Here is a 13,158-nt window from a genome sequence, read left to right on the forward strand (position 1 = left end):
CAAACCTGCACATATACACACTGAGTCTAAAATTTAAATGATAATTTTAAAAGGATAAAATTATACGTGGAGGATTGTAGAAGTGCCCTAAGGCACTGCAGTGGCTCTTTTCTCAGATTCGACTCTTCTCTATTCTTTCCCAAACTCACACTCACTCCACTGCACAATGCCTAGCTCCTGCTTCACACACAGCTGGACTCTAATATATATCATTGACTCCACACAATTACACCACATTAGCAGGTGAGTTGTGCTGACCACAGTGAAGAGGTAGATTGAAGCCAGATCTCCACAGGAGCTTTCTTCCAAACTCCCCTGTGAAGTTCTTGAACTTGAAATCATTTCATTTTGCCAAAGTTCCTTTTCATCGCTTCCAAAGAACAGCCTCCATTCACCTGAGTCCAGGTGCTTCTGCTGGTGGGGGTTGTCTATCACAGACCTGTCCTGTCTCCTCGCCATATTTGATTCCCAACTCTACTGCCTTTGCCAGACAGACCAGCAGTCCTCTTAGCGGTTTCTTCCCCCAGTCCCTTGGCAGTTGCCAAGTCACACTGCTTTCTAACCCACCAACCCCCTAAAACTCTCCATGCATGCAAGAAGCCTAATTAGTTAGATTCATACAGAATAACCACCCTTTCCCTAAAACCCCTGCCAATGTAATGACCTGACCTAACTCCTCCTACCACAGGCAGTAGAGGGAGGGCAGGAGGGAGCGAGTGGGGAGGGAAGGAGAAAGAAAGAAGTAAAGGATAGTGGAAGGGGTGTTAAGGGAGGGGAGGAGAAGAGAGAGATTCAGAAAAAGCAACTGTGGTATCACCCTGTGTCTGTTCACACCTCAAGCATTTTTGGGGTAGATTCTCACAGTTAACAACCAATGAACAGAAATCATCAGTCAGTGCATCATTAAATGTATCTGTATTTACACATTCTATTCTCTAGCCTTTGCTTTGTTTACTTAATTATCCTCATTAGGAATTATTAGAAAATCAAAATAACTTACAAAGGAGCCATTAGCCTGGTAACTACAGCAAACATCAGCACAACCAAGGAGTCCCCAGTGGAGATAGAGACCTGTTAAATCAGCCATTCTACTGAAAATAGAAATGACAATGAGGAAGTAATCTACCTGAGTGGTCATGCCCTCTTCCCCAATTGTCTGTTATTTGTTCTAGGTCCCTGGGTAAGGTGTGTGTTTGTTCTGGAAAAGCAGGTACAGTGGCTTGATCTGTAGTGAATAGGACTTGGATTAGAACTCCAGGAAACCCTGGCCCATCAAATTCAGAATCTTCTACTTGTAAATCACCATGACTTCTAAAAAACTGCATGTGTCTTGGAGAGACCTAGTGAAACTGTAGATAAATGCAATCAAGGGCAATTTTAAATAGGACAATTATTTGTATGGGAAATTCTCCCCATTTATGTATTAGATTAACTTACAAGTGATAAAGACAGACTGACAATAGGAACCATTAGCAGTAGAGCATGCAGTGTGTGAGTTCTTTAGTCCTGGAACCCCTGAGGGATAGTGTTTAAGACATCAGATGCTGAATCAAGGGGGCTCCTGGAACCAGCAACATGTCCCTCACAAAGAAAGGAAAACAAGCTTCTTGTGTCTAGTTTATCAAGAGCCCCACCCCTCACTATTCTAGTGTCTTAGGGAAATAAAATATAGCCAGAGTCCCTGCCACCAGAAAGGGTGTACACACATCACCATTAAACAAGGAAACAGTGCTATGGTTAAATGCTACATGTGTAGTCAAGACAACAGCTACTATAATTGAGAAGGGAGACATTTTGGGGCTAGAGTTAAAGGGAAAGATGATTTTGAAACCTGGTACTTGATCAAGATCTGAACAGGTGAGAATGGCATGGGTAGGACCAAGAAACCAGAGAACACCCAGTGATAGGATTTTTGCAGAACATCTATATGCCACCATCTAACTTGCTGGTGGGTTGCAGGGTGAGGGGTCACAAAAGACTAAACAAATAAGATTGTCAACTGCATCACGTGAGATGCAAAAGAGACGTAAGAAAGCATGAAGTGCTCAAGAAATGACAAGCACTTCAATACAGCTGAACCTCAAAACTTGGAAAGAAAACACTGTTGCAATGTGCAGCTGAACCTCAAAACTTGGGGAGAAAACACTGGAGGAGTGTGCAACGAAGCTGGAAAAGTAGCCTTGGCAAGTAGCCTCAAAGCATCAAATCCTGAAAGTCCACGAGCATTGTGCTCAGATATCCCATTATGCTGACGCTTCCACAAAGACAGAGCTTACTTCAGGGAAAATTCACAGGAGGCAACAACAACAGAATGTCAGCTTGGACTTCATCTTTTCTGGGAAGCGTCCTTGCCCCCTATGCCCCATTACACCTCTATTTCACCATGAAGACAAATGAAGTAAAGACAAATATGGTATCAGAGCACAGCATACAGACAGCCTGTATGTGCACTGGTGTTTGCTGTGTCCTGGATTTGAAAGGCGGTGTGTTTAAAGCACAATCAGGACTGCATCTATGTGATCACAGAACAGTAGCAGTGACATAGACAGCTGAATCAATTTTGTGGATATGGAAAGAGGAATGGAGAGAAGGAGAAGAGAGAGAATTGACAGAGGCCACATGTTCAAGTTTAACTGGATTGCAAAGGCAGTTAGGATGTGCTCTGGAATTATCAGATTGCAGGGCCTGATCAAAACCAGTATGAACAACATGATCCCGGATTCTGTTTGCAGAATAAACTGGAAGGCAGAGGGCAACTGGGAGCAATATGATGCTTTCAGCTAGGCCTGAGGTAGCTGTGGCTGAGAGGGAGGGAGAGAATGAACTAGAAAATGCCGAGAAGTGTTTGATAAAAAATGAACTGTGAGGGATAAGAATAAGGAGGAAGAGGCCAAAAATAAATCCAAACTTGAAAAACTGAAACAACCCTTGACATGTTCGATAAAGGACAAAGTGAGGTTTTTAACCATCAGTTGCTGGCCTGACAATTAAAATATAGGAAAGCAAATCAAGTGTTATGTGGAAGAGCACAAGGTGTATCCCAAGTATAAAATGCCACTGCTCAGCTGCCCACATGCAGCAAATTCAGCAAATCCTCATGTCCAGCATGGGGCTGCAGCCTTTCATCAACAGAGCTCATCTTCATAGCCAGACAGGCCCCACTTCTCAAGCCTGATTCAGCCCTCACATCTCTATGAATCCAGGAACACACAGTTGATCCTCAGCAATGATTCTGCTTCAGGCTGGATATCTACCAAGGGTGCTGCCTGTTCAGAATCTAACAGTCAGTGTTTTATCACTTTTTACTTCCGTTTTTTGGGATCTATAATCCAAAAGCATTGGGAACAGGTCCCCCAAAATCTGGCCATAAACTGGCCTCAAAATTGACCATAAACAAAATTTCTGCAGCACTGTGACATGTTCATGATGGCCATAACCGCCCATGCTGGAAAGTTGTGGGTTTACTGGAATGAGGGCAAGGAACACCTGGCCCACCCAGGGCGGAAAACCGCTTAAAGGTGTTCTTAAACCACAAACAATAACATGAGCGATCTGTGCCTTAAGGTCATGTTTCTGCTGCAGATAACTAGCCAGACCCACCCCTTTATTTCGGCCCATCCCTTTGTTTCCCATAAGGGATACTTTTAGTTAATCAAATATCTATAGAAACAATGGTAATGACTGGTTTGCTGTAAATAAATATGTGAGTAAATCTCTGTTTGGGGCTCTGAGCTCTGAAGACTGGGAGACCCCTGATTTCCCATTTCACACCTCTATATTTCTGTGTGTGTGTCTTTAATTCCTCTAATGCCACTGCGTTTGAGTGTCCCTGGCCAAGCTGGTCTTGGTAAGTGGTGCCCATACATTGGGGCTCAAATCCAGGTCGAAGGGTCACAAGAGCAATGGTTGGAGAACGTGGAACTAGCTGGAGGACACCCAAGTACTCTTAAAGCAATCCCCATGGTGAGTAAGAAGGGGAGCTCAGAAGCATCAGGGTAACAATGGGACAAGTGTGGCTGTGGTTTGTTCCACCTTGGAACTTTTTCACACTGATAATGAGGAGGAAGGAGAGTAGAGTGAACTAACAGAAGAGGTTACAGAACAGGTTTATTTGCCAGCTAAAGCTAAAGCGGCAAAGGAGGGAGCGATTCGTCCCTACCCTTCTGCACCCCGTCCTTATTATTTTGAAGAAAAAGAACCTCCAGATCTTTCTTTTCCAGAGGACACTGGGTGAAAAGTAGTTGCCCCAGTGACTGTTTGAGCAGCACCTCGAGCAACAACTCTTACTTCTATTCAGGCAGGAATTCAGTAAGCTAGATGAGAGGGTGATTTAGAGGCTTAGCAGTTCCCTGTTAGAATACACTCCCCAGATCAATAGGGAAATATTATAGCTACATTTGAGCCTTTTCCTTTTGAATTACTCAAAGATTTTAAACAAGCTATAAATCAGTATGGACCAGGTTCTCCTTTTGTAATGGAACTGTTAAAGAATGTTGCTGTTTCCAGTCAGATGATTCCTACTGACTGGGACACTCTTACTTGAGCTTGTGTAACTCCTGCTCAGTTCTTACAATTTAAAACTTGTTGGGCAGATGAAGCTTCCATTCAGGCTGCTCGCAATGCCCAGGCCCAACTTCAAGTTAATAGCACTGCAGACCAACTTTTGGGGGTTGGTGGCTGGGCTGGTTTAGACACACAAGTGGTCATGCAGGATGAGGCCATAGAACAACTTAGAGGAGTGTGCATTACAGCTTGGGAAAAAAATCACTTCAGGTGGAGAACACCTTCCTTTAGTGCTATAAAACAGGGACCCATTGATTTTATAGCTCAGTTACAGGAGTCAGGATATAGTATTGCAGTTATTAGCTTTCAACAATGCCCATCCCAATTGCCAGGGTGCTCTGAGAACTATCAGAGGGAAAACACATTTAGTTGATTATATCAAGGCCTGTGATAGTATCAGGGGTCATCTGCATAAAGCTACTCTGCTAGCACAGGCAATGGCAGGACTGAAAGTGGAAAAAGGAAATATTCCATTTCCTGGAACTTGTTTTAACTGCGGGAAGCATGGTCATACTAAAAAAGAATGTAGAAAAAAATCAGAGTCAGGCCACCAGAGAGGGGGAAAAAAAACTGCTGACCCTGAAATATGTCCAAAATGCAAAAAAGGAAAACACTGGACTAATCAGTGTCTCTCTAAGTTTGATAAAGAAGGGAACCTGATTTTGGGAAATGCCATGAGGGACCTGTCCTAGGCCCTGTTCTAAACTGGAGCATTTCCAGCTCAGGCCATTCCCTTATCCCTGTACAATATCTGTCCCCCGCCACAGCCAGTAGTGCTACAGTAGATATATGCTGCACAAAAGCTGTGAGCCTTCTGCCGGAGGAACACCCACAAAAGGTCCCAACAGGAGTCTGTGGATCCTTGCCAGCAGGGACAATAGGATTACTTTTAGGAAGGTCTAGTTTGAGTTTAAAAGGGGTAAAAATACATACAGGAGTCATTGATTCAGATTATAATGGGGTAATTCAAATTGTTATATCTACTTCTCTTCCTTGGAAACCAGAGCCAGGAGAGTGCATAGCACAGCTCCTGATTGTGCTGTACGTGGGAATGGGGAAAAGTGAAATTAAATGAACAGGAGAATTTGGAAGCACAAATAAACAAGGCAAAGCAGCTTATTGGGAAATCAAATTACTGATAAACATCCTACCTGTGAAATAACTATTCAGGGAAAGAAATTTAAAGGTTTCGTAGATACAAGAGTGGACATTTCAATCATTTCTCTACAGCACTGGCTGTCTGTGTGGCCAATTCAACCCACTCAATTTAACATAGCTGGAGTTGCTAAAGCCCATGAAGTATATCAAAGTAGTTATATTTTGCATTGTGAAGGGGCTAATGGACAACCAAGAACTATTCAACAAATTATAACTTCTGTACCTATAAATTTATGGGGAAGAGATTTATTGTAATAATGGAGAGCACAAGTTCTAATTCCAGAACAATTATATAGCCCTCAAAGTCAACATACAATGCATGAAATGGGGTATGTCCTTGGTATGGGACTAGAAAATAATTGCAAGTTTTGAAAGAACTGCTTCAAACAGAAAGACAAAGTTTCTGCCAAGGTTTAGGATATCATTTTTGATGGTGGCCATTGTTAAGCCTCCAGAACCTATGCCTTTAAAATGGTTAACAGATGAGCCAATTTGGATAGAACAATGGTTGCTAAGTAAAGAGAAACTGGAGGCTTTAGAGAAATTAGTTACTGAACAACTAGAAAATGGGCACATAGCTCCAACATTTCCCCCTTGGAATTCTCCAGATTTTGTAATTAAGAAAAAATCAGGTAAATGGAGAATGTTAACTGACTTAAGAGCTATCAATTCAGTTATACAACCTATGGGAGCATTACATCCAGGACTGCCTTCTCCTGCTATAATTCCAAAAAAACTGGCCTTTAATAGTCATAGATTTAAAAGACTGTTTCTTTACTTATCCCTCTAGCTGAATGAGACTGTAAATGGGTTACATTTACAATTCCTGTGGTAAACAACCTGCAGCTTGCTAAGTGTTTTTATTGTTTTACAGATGGGTCTAGTAATGGTAAAGCTTCTTATTCTGGATCAAAAGGTAAAGTTTTTCAGACATCCTGTACTTCAGCTCAAAAAGAGGAGCTTGTAGCAGTAATTGAGGCATTGACTGATTTTGATATGCCTATTAATGTGATTTCTGATTCTTCATACATGGTTAATTCCACACAGTTAATTGAAAACGCTAAGTTACAATTTCATAGAGATAAACAACTGATGACTTTATTTACCCTATTATAAACAGCAGTTAGGAGTAGAATGCACCCTTTTTACATCACTCGTATTAGGGCTCATACACCTCTTCCAGGACCTTTGACTGAAGGGAATCAAATGGCTGATCACCTAGTTGCTAATCCAATATATAATGCTAGACACACTCACAGTTTAACCCATGTTAATACCGCTGGTCTCAAATGCAGATACAGCAATACCTGGAAAGAGGCTAAAGCTATTATGCAACAATGCCCAACTTGCCAAATGGTACATTCCTCATCTTTTACAGTAGGAGTTAATCCTCAAGGATTGGAACCTAACTCTCTTTGGCAAACGGATGTCACACATGTTCCCTCATTTGGGAGACTAGCTTATGTACATGTATGTGTGGACACCTTTTCTCACTTTGTCTGGGCTACATGCCAATCAGGAGAGTCTTCTGCCTGTATTAAACGTCACCTTTTGCAATGTTTTGTGGTGACAGGCATTCCAGCTTCTATTAAAACAGACAATGCCCCAGGCTATACTAGCCAAGCTTTAGCTACATTTTTCTCTATGTGGAATATTAAACACATTACTGGTATCCCATACAAATCTCAAGGACAAGCCATAGTGAAAAGAATGAATCTTTCCCAAAAACAGCAGTTGCAGAAGCAGAAAGGGGGAAATAGAGAATATGGAACCTCACAGATGCAATTGAATCTAGCATTAACTTTAAATTTTTTGAGCCTGTCCAAAGTCCAGATGTTATCAGCAGCTGAAGAGCATCTACAGAAACCAACTGCAAAGACAGAAGCAGAACAATTGATTTGGTGGAGAGATCCAATAACAAGAAGTTGGGAAATAGGTAAAATAATAACTTGGGGTAGAGGTTATGCTTATTTCTCCAGGTCAAAATCAACAGCCAATTTGGACACCTTTAAGACACCTGAAACCTTACCATGAGCCAGATGCCAAGGAAGATGGAATTCTGGGAGGATCCCGAGGACCCCCCGTTTGCAGCCATGTTGAGGCTGAGGAGGACCCTGACTGTCACAAGCAACACCCGTTGAACACAGCCACCCACCTGGGGACAGATTAAGAAGGTGTCACAGATGGCAGAAGAAAACCTGAGGAAAGCAGGACAGTCAGTCACAGTGAGTAATTTAATGGTAGCTATGATAGCAACGATCACCATTGCCATGAGTATTCCTTCAACAAGGGCTGACACAGAGAACAATTACACTTATTGGGCATATTTATCAATCTTGGCTGGCAATAATGCCTAGATGTAATCACCATATAATGCAGTTACACATGCTTTCTTATTTCAGTATTTAGCATAATAAATCTGCTCCTATAATTGAGGCATACCACCCTCAAAATCTATTTGTAAACAAAATTGAACCTGGCCAGAAATAATGAACTTACTTGTTTAGGAAGATTGCATTGCAGAACAGGCAGAGGTGCTGCACAATGATTCCATTGGTCCCCTAAGAGGATGTTTAGCTTGAATTGCCCCTCTTTGTCTGTGCCACGCCACGCTATGTTCAGATGATCTGAAGAAAATGATCAGTTGGTAGAAATGATAAGAAGTACAGCAAAAGTTCTTTTATCTGGAAACATGGCAGTATAGTGGCACTGCAACCTCAAGTGATATGGCCTGCTGTAGGAGCTAAACACAAGGATTTGAGGAAACTGTTGATAGCTCTTAATAAGATCAAAATTTGGGAAAGAATAAAAAAGTATCTAGAAGGACACTCTACAAACTTGTCTTTGGATATTGCAAAATTAAAGAATAAATATTTAAAGCATCCCAGGCATATCTGACCTTAATGCCAAGAACTGGAGTGCTTAAAGGAGCCACAGACAGATTAGCAGCTAGTAACACATTAAAATTGATAAAAACACTTGGAAGCTCTGTAATTTCAATGATGATTATGCTTTTAATCTATGTTGTTTGTCTTTGTATAGTTTGCAGATGTGGATCCTGACTCCTGCGAGAAGTAGCTCACCATGACAAAGCTGACTTTGCTTTTATCGATTTGCAAATCAAAGAAGAGGGACACGTTGGTTACAGGCCCCCCAAAATCTGTCCATAAACTGGCCTCAAAACTGGCCATAAACAAAATCTCTGCAGCACTGTGGCATGTTCATGATGGTCATAACGCCCAAGCTGGAAAGTTGTGGATTTACCAGAATGAGGGCAAGGAACACCTGGCCCACCCAGGGCGGAAAACCGCTTAAAGGTGTTCTTAAACTACAAACAATAGGATGAGTGATCTGTGCCTTAAGAGCATGTTCCTGCTGAAGATAATTAGTCAGACCCACCCCTTTATTTCAGCCCATCCCTTCATTTCCCATAAGGGATACTTTTAGTTAATCAAATATCTATAGAAACAATGATAATGACTGCCTTGCTCTTAATAAATACATGGGTAAATCTCTGTTCTGGGCTCTCGGCTCTGAACGCTGTGAGACCCCTGATTTCCCACTTCACACTGCTGTATTTCTGTGAGTATGACTTAAATTCCTCCAGTGCCACTGGGTTAGGGTCTCCCTGACCAAGCTGGGCTTAGGACAAAAGATCAATTTTCCCCCCAATTTTGGGCTATGATGAATGAAGTGACTATGATCATTTACATATATATCTGTGTAGACATTTGTTCTGTTAGATTTCCAGTAAAAGTTATCTGATTTACTTCTTTATATACCAATCCTGCCTGCCTGCCTGCTTGCCTGTCTTCCTTCCCTCCCTCATTCTCCTCCTTCCCTCCTTTCTCTCCTTTTCTTCCTTTCTTTCTATTAAGATCTCACTCTGTTGCCCAGGCTGGAGTGTAGTGGCACAGTCATAGCTCATTGCAGTCTCAACCTCCTGGCGTCTCCGCTTAGCCTCCTGAATAGCTAGCACTACACATGCACCCTGCCACGCCTAGCTAGATTTTTGTTTTTGTAGAGACGGAGTCTCCCAATTTTGCCTGTCTGGTCTCAAACTCCTGGCCTCAAGAGATCCACCCACCTCAGTCTCCCAAAGTTCTGGGATTACAGGCGTGAGCCACCATGACCTGTCTATATGGATTTTATTTTTTTAAAAAAGTAGTTTTAGTCCCACAGCAACACTGAGAAGAAAGTACAGAGAATTCTCATCTAGCCTCTACCCCTCCCCCAACATGCCCAACCTCCATTATCAACATCCCCCACCAGAGTGGTGCATTTGTTACAACTGATGAACCTACACTGACACATCATCATCACCCAGAGTCCATGGTTTACACATGGTTTACACTAGGGTTCACTCTTGGTGTTGTACATGCTATGGATTCTGATAAATGGGCAGCGATATGTACCTACTATTACAATATCATACAGAACAGTTCCACCGCCCTGAAACTCCCCTGTGGTCTGACTATTCATGCCGCCTTCCTCACTAAACCCTGGCAATCACTGACTCTTTTACTGCTTCCATAGTTTTGCCTTTTCCAGGTTGTCATACTTGGAATCATACAGTGTGCAGCCTTATCAGATTGGCTTCCTTCACTTGGTATTATGCATTTAGGTTTCCTCTTTATGGATAATTTCTTTGCATCACTGAATAATATTTCATCATCTGGATGTACCACAATATGTTTATCCCCTTACCTCCTAAAAGATATCTCAGTTGCTTCTAAGATTTGGCAATTCTTTAAAAAGCTGCTGTAATCATCAATGTGCAGGTTTCTGTATGGACATAAGTTTTCAACTCATTCAAGTACACAGTAAAGGGATTACTGTATCATATGGCAAGAGTGTGTAGTTTTGTAAAAACTGCCAAACCATCAGCTGTACCATTTTCATTCCCACCAGCAGTGAATGAGAGTTCTTGTTATTCTACATCCTCCCCAGCACCTGATGTTGCCAGTGTTTAGAATTTTGGTGATTCTGATAGGCATCTTATGGCATCTCGCTGTTGTTTTAACTTACAGTTCCTTAATGGGATATGATGCGGAGCATCTTCTCAATTGCTCACTTGCCATCTGTTGATCTCCTTTGATGTGGCACCTGTTCAAGTGTTTTGCCCATTTTTAAATCACAGTGTTTATTTTCTTATTGTTGAATTTTAAGAGCTCTTTGTCTATTTTGGATAAAGTCCTTTATCAGATAGATCTTTCGCAACTATTTACTCCAAATCTGTGGCTTATTTTTTTGACAGGTTCTTCAGCAGAGCAGAAGTTTTTAAATAAAGTCCAGCCTATCAATGATTTCTTTCAAGGATCATGCTTTTGGTGTTAATCTAAAAATTCATAGCCATACTGTCAGTCACCTAGATTTTCTCCTGTTATCTTCTAGGAGTTTTACTAAGCTTGCTCTTTACATTTAGGTCTATAATTCATTTTGAGTGCATTTTTTTGGTAAGAGCTTAAAGCCTATATCTAAATTTATTTTTATGCACATGGATGACCAAATATTCCAGCTCCATTTGTTGAAAATATTATCTTTGCTTAATTACATTGCTTTTGTTTCTTTACCTAAGATCAGTTGATGACATTTATGGTCTGTTTCTGAGATCTTTATTTTGTTTCATTGATTTACTGGACATTCATTTTCCAACACCACTTTGTCTTGATTGCCATAGCTTTATAGGAAGTCTTGAAGTCAAATATTGTCAGACCTCCACTATTGTTCTTCTCCCTCCGTAACATATTGCTGATTCTAGATCTTCGACTCTCCATATAAACTTTAATATTAGTTTTTCATACCAAAAAAAAAATTTACTGAGATTTTGACTGGATTGTGTTGACTCTGTACCTCAACTTGGGAAAAGTGACAACTTGACAATATTGATCCTTTAAATCCATGAACATGGAATATCTCTCAATTTATTTATTTCTTCCAGAGTTTTGTCCTTTTCTTCATATAGATATTGTACACATTTTGCTAGATTTATACCTAGGTATTTTATATTTGTAAGTGCTAAAGAAAATGACTTTGCGTTTTCAATTTGAAATTTTACTTGTTCATTGATGGCATACAGGAAAATAATTAACTTTTGTATATTCACTTTGCAACCTACAATCTTGTTATAATTAAGGAGTATTTTGTTGATTCTTTCAGATTTTCTACCTAGATTATCATGTGTTCTTCAAACAAAGATAGTTTTATGTTTTCCCAATAGGTACGCCTTTTATTTTCTTATTGTATTAGCTCAACTTCCCAAAAGTGTTGAAAAGGAGTGATGAGAAAAGAACATCCCTGCCTCTTACCTGATCTCAGCAGGAAAGCTTCTAGTTTCTCATCATTAAGTGTGTTGTTAGCTATAGGTTTTTCATAGATGTCTTTTTCAAGTTGAAGATTTACCATGAACGAGTGTAGAATTTTGCAAATGCTTTTTATGGTTCTATATATATAATCATGCAGTTATTCCTGTTTAGCCTGTTGAGATAGATTACTTAAATTCATTTTGGGTTGTTAAACCAGCTTTTCAGATGAGGGATATATCCTAATGGGTCATGGTATGTCATTCTTTTCATAATTGTTGGATAAAATTTGCTAATATTTTGTTGAGAATTTTGTGATCTCTGTTCATGAGAGACGATGATTTGTAGCTTCCTTTTTTTGTAATGTCTTTGGTTTAATTTTAGGAGGATGCAGACCTCATAGAGGTATTTTAAAAAACAAAAAACAGACCATCCTGGCTAACACAATGAAACCCCGTCTCTACTAAAAATACAAAAAATTAGCCGGATGTGGTGGCAGGCACCTGTAGTCCCAGCTATTCCGGAGGCTGAGGCAGGAGAATGGCCTGAACCTGGGAGGTGGAGCTTGCAGTGAGCCGAGATTATACCACTGCACTCCAGTCTGGGCAACAGAGCGAGACTCCACCTCAAAGAAAATATATACAGCTTTTTATCTTATTGAATTTTCTCTATTGATTTTCTGTTTTCAATTTCATTGATTTCTGCTCCAATTTCTATTATTTATTTTCTTCAGCTTTCATTGGATTTATTTTGCACTTCTTTTTCTTGTTTCTAAAGTGGCAGCTTAGATTATTGATTTTAGATCTTTCTTGTCTTCTAATATATGCATTGAATGTTACACATTTCCTCCAATTTTCCTCTAAATAGTGTTTTCTCTGTATTCTACAAATTTTAATCAGGTGTATGGTTATGTAGTTCAATTTTTAAAATTTCTTTTGAAATGTCTTTGAACCGTGTGTTATTTAGAATTGTGTTGTTTAATCTTCATGTACTTGGGATTATTGTTATAGTTGTATTTATATCTACCATAAGTCACTTTCTATCTTTGCTTTCCACTGTTTCTTCCTTTTGTGGCTTTAACCGATCATTTTCTATGATTCCATTTTCTCTCTTTTCTTAGCATATTGGTTACACT

At 40.3% G+C, this 13,158-nt stretch overlaps 1 long non-coding RNA gene across 1 annotated transcript in view; it reads right to left on the bottom strand.

Moving 5' to 3' along the window:
- Positions 1-13,158, bottom strand: part of LOC139356336 (uncharacterized) — a 66,882-nt gene that overhangs the window by 14,850 nt on the left and 38,874 nt on the right. The window contains exon 2 of the long non-coding RNA XR_011608034.1: positions 8,221-8,348. This is a non-coding gene — a long non-coding RNA (uncharacterized lncRNA). The remainder of the gene's footprint in view (positions 1-8,220; positions 8,349-13,158) is intronic.

This window comes from Macaca nemestrina, chromosome 9 (assembly GCF_043159975.1).
Source record: "Macaca nemestrina isolate mMacNem1 chromosome 9, mMacNem.hap1, whole genome shotgun sequence".
NCBI lineage: Eukaryota > Metazoa > Chordata > Mammalia > Primates > Cercopithecidae > Macaca > Macaca nemestrina.